Source organism: Octopus bimaculoides, unplaced genomic scaffold (assembly GCF_046866305.1).
Source record: "Octopus bimaculoides isolate indiv1 unplaced genomic scaffold, ASM4686630v1 contig40, whole genome shotgun sequence".
Classification (NCBI taxonomy): Eukaryota; Metazoa; Mollusca; class Cephalopoda; order Octopoda; family Octopodidae; genus Octopus; species Octopus bimaculoides.
Window position 1 is genome coordinate 615,001 of NW_028315290.1, and position 4,238 is coordinate 619,238.

Consider the following 4,238-nt stretch of genomic DNA (forward strand, 5'->3'; position numbering starts at 1 on the left):
GTGTGTGTCACACTAAGGCGGCCTAGGCGGACGAGAAAGAAGAAGCAGGCCGAGCGAGAAGGAAGCGATTGTGAGCGAGCAAAGAGAATGCGGACGCCTCGGCGGCGGACGGCCGGAGCCGAACCGCCGGCACCGCGATGGAACAGCCGACGTGTCGTCTGCCATACGAGCCACGCGGCCGGTAGCGTACACGTGAGTTGGCGATCGAAAGCGCTGTCGGCCGAGAGTGTGTGTGTCTGTGTGTGCGTGTGTGTTACACGGCGGCCAAGGCGGACGAGAAAGAAGAAGAAGAAGAAGCGGCAGCGAGAGGGAAGCGATTGGCAGCGAGTAAAGAGAATGCGGACGCCTCGGCGGCGGACGGCCGCCGGCTTGATGGAAAGGCCGACGTGTCGGCGCTGCGATACGAGCCACGCGGCCGCGGCCGCTACCGTACCCGTGACGGGGCCCGATTCCCGATTCGCGAGTTTGCGGGTCGGGGCCCGGCGGAATAGTCAGGCTCTAGGTGACCCTCATACCCCAAGGGGGTCCAGACTACTATGTAGGGTAGTCGTCGATCGGACGGTCGTACCCTATGACCCGCACCCCGAACCGCAGCCGATTGAAAGGCAGACGGTCGGCCGGCGGCCGGCCGGCCGGGCGCCGCCGCGTACCCGCAGAGCCGATCGAAAGAGGCCGAATTGAGAGCGACGCCTCGGCGGCGGACAGCCGCCGCCGAACCGCCGGCACCGCGATGGTAAGGCCGACGTGTCGGCTGCGATACGAGCCACGCGGCCGGTACCGTACCCGTGAGTTTGCGATCGAAAGCGCTGTCGGCCGGGAGTGTGTGCGGCCTAGCCGGCGGCGGACTAGGCGGACGAGAAGGAAGCGATTGGGAGCGAGCAAAAAGAATGCGGACGCTTCGGCGGCGGACTGCCGCAGGCGAGATGGAAAGGCCGACGTGTCGGCTGCGATACGGGCCGCCAAGGCGGACGAGAAGGAAGAAGGAAGAAGATGAAGAAGCCGAAGCAGCGAGTCGTGGCGGCAGCGAGAAGGAAGCGATTGTGAGCGAGCAAAGAGAATGCGGACGCCTCGGCGGCGGACGGCCGCAGCCGAACCGCCGGTGCGATGGAAAGGCCTACGTATCGGCTGCCTTACGAGCCACGCGGCCGGTAGCGTACCCGTAAGTTGGCGATCGAAAGCGCTGTCGGCCGGGAGTGTGTGTGTGTGTCTGTGTGTGTGTGTTACACGGCGGCCAAGGCGGCCAAGGCGGACGAGAAAGAAGAAGAAGCAGAGGAGGAAGAAGCAGCAGCAAGCGGCAGCGAGAGGGAAGCGATTGGCAGCGAGTAAAGAGAATGCGGACGCCTCGGCGGCGGACGGCCGCAGCCGAACCGCCGGTGCGATGGAAAGGCCTACGTATCGGCTGCCTTACGAGCCACGCAGCCGGTAGCGTACCCGTGAGTTGGCGATCGAAAGCGCTGTCGGCCGAGAGTGTGTGTGTCTGTGTGTGTGTGTGTGTTACACGGCGGCCAAGGCGGACGAGAAAGAAGAAGAAGAAGAAGCGGCAGCGAGAGGGAAGCGATTGGCAGCGAGTAAAGAGAATGCGGACGCCTCGGCGGCGGACGGCCGCCGCCGAACCGCCGGCTTGATGGAAAGGCCGACGTGTCGGCGCTGCGATACGAGCCACGCGGCCGCTACCGTACCCGTGACGGGGCCCGATTCCCGATTCGCGAGTTTGCGGGTCGGGGCCCGGCGGAATAGTCAGGCTCTAGGTGACCCTCATACCCCAAGGGGGTCCAGACTACTATGTAGGGTAGTCGTCGATCGGACGGTCGTACCCTATGACCCGCACCCCGAACCGCAGCCGATTGAAAGGCAGACGGTCGGCCGGCGGCCGGCCGGCCGGGCGCCGCCGCGTACCCGCAGAGCCGATCGAAAGAGGCCGAATTGAGAGCGACGCCTCGGCGGCGGACAGCCGCCGCCGAACCGCCGGCACCGCGATGGTAAGGCCGACGTGTCGGCTGCGATACGAGCCACGCGGCCGGTACCGTACCCGTGAGTTTGCGATCGAAAGCGCTGTCGGCCGGGAGTGTGTGCGGCCTAGCCGGCGGCGGACTAGGCGGACGAGAAGGAAGCGATTGGGAGCGAGCAAAAAGAATGCGGACGCTTCGGCGGCGGACTGCCGCAGGCGAGATGGAAAGGCCGACGTGTCGGCTGCGATACGGGCCGCCAAGGCGGACGAGAAGGAAGAAGGAAGAAGATGAAGAAGCCGAAGCAGCGAGTCGTGGCGGCAGCGAGAAGGAAGCGATTGTGAGCGAGCAAAGAGAATGCGGACGCCTCGGCGGCGGACGGCCGCAGCCGAACCGCCGGTGCGATGGAAAGGCCTACGTATCGGCTGCCTTACGAGCCACGCGGCCGGTAGCGTACCCGTAAGTTGGCGATCGAAAGCGCTGTCGGCCGGGAGTGTGTGTGTGTGTCTGTGTGTGTGTGTTACACGGCGGCCAAGGCGGCCAAGGCGGACGAGAAAGAAGAAGAAGCAGAGGAGGAAGAAGCAGCAGCAAGCGGCAGCGAGAGGGAAGCGATTGGCAGCGAGTAAAGAGAATGCGGACGCCTCGGCGGCGGACGGCCGCAGCCGAACCGCCGGTGCGATGGAAAGGCCTACGTATCGGCTGCCTTACGAGCCACGCAGCCGGTAGCGTACCCGTGAGTTGGCGATCGAAAGCGCTGTCGGCCGAGAGTGTGTGTGTCTGTGTGTGTGTGTGTGTGTTACACGGCGGCCAAGGCGGACGAGAAAGAAGAAGAAGAAGAAGCGGCAGCGAGAGGGAAGCGATTGGCAGCGAGTAAAGAGAATGCGGACGCCTCGGCGGCGGACGGCCGCCGCCGAACCGCCGGCTTGATGGAAAGGCCGACGTGTCGGCGCTGCGATACGAGCCACGCGGCCGCTACCGTACCCGTGACGGGGCCCGATTCCCGATTCGCGAGTTTGCGGGTCGGGGCCCGGCGGAATAGTCAGGCTCTAGGTGACCCTCATACCCCAAGGGGGTCCAGACTACTATGTAGGGTAGTCGTCGATCGGACGGTCGTACCCTATGACCCGCACCCCGAACCGCAGCCGATTGAAAGGCAGACGGTCGGCCGGCGGCCGGCCGGCCGGGCGCCGCCGCGTACCCGCAGAGCCGATCGAAAGAGGCCGAATTGAGAGCGACGCCTCGGCGGCGGACAGCCGCCGCCGAACCGCCGGCACCGCGATGGTAAGGCCGACGTGTCGGCTGCGATACGAGCCACGCGGCCGGTACCGTACCCGTGAGTTTGCGATCGAAAGCGCTGTCGGCCGGGAGTGTGTGCGGCCTAGCCGGCGGCGGACTAGGCGGACGAGAAGGAAGCGATTGGGAGCGAGCAAAAAGAATGCGGACGCTTCGGCGGCGGACTGCCGCAGGCGAGATGGAAAGGCCGACGTGTCGGCTGCGATACGGGCCGCCAAGGCGGACGAGAAGGAAGAAGGAAGAAGATGAAGAAGCCGAAGCAGCGAGTCGTGGCGGCAGCGAGAAGGAAGCGATTGTGAGCGAGCAAAGAGAATGCGGACGCCTCGGCGGCGGACGGCCGCAGCCGAACCGCCGGTGCGATGGAAAGGCCTACGTATCGGCTGCCTTACGAGCCACGCGGCCGGTAGCGTACCCGTAAGTTGGCGATCGAAAGCGCTGTCGGCCGGGAGTGTGTGTGTGTGTCTGTGTGTGTGTGTTACACGGCGGCCAAGGCGGCCAAGGCGGACGAGAAAGAAGAAGAAGCAGAGGAGGAAGAAGCAGCAGCAAGCGGCAGCGAGAGGGAAGCGATTGGCAGCGAGTAAAGAGAATGCGGACGCCTCGGCGGCGGACGGCCGCAGCCGAACCGCCGGTGCGATGGAAAGGCCTACGTATCGGCTGCCTTACGAGCCACGCAGCCGGTAGCGTACCCGTGAGTTGGCGATCGAAAGCGCTGTCGGCCGAGAGTGTGTGTGTCTGTGTGTGTGTGTGTGTGTTACACGGCGGCCAAGGCGGACGAGAAAGAAGAAGAAGAAGAAGCGGCAGCGAGAGGGAAGCGATTGGCAGCGAGTAAAGAGAATGCGGACGCCTCGGCGGCGGACGGCCGCCGCCGAACCGCCGGCTTGATGGAAAGGCCGACGTGTCGGCGCTGCGATACGAGCCACGCGGCCGCTACCGTACCCGTGACGGGGCCCGATTCCCGATTCGCGAGTTTGCGGGTCGGGGCCCGGCGGAATAGTCAGG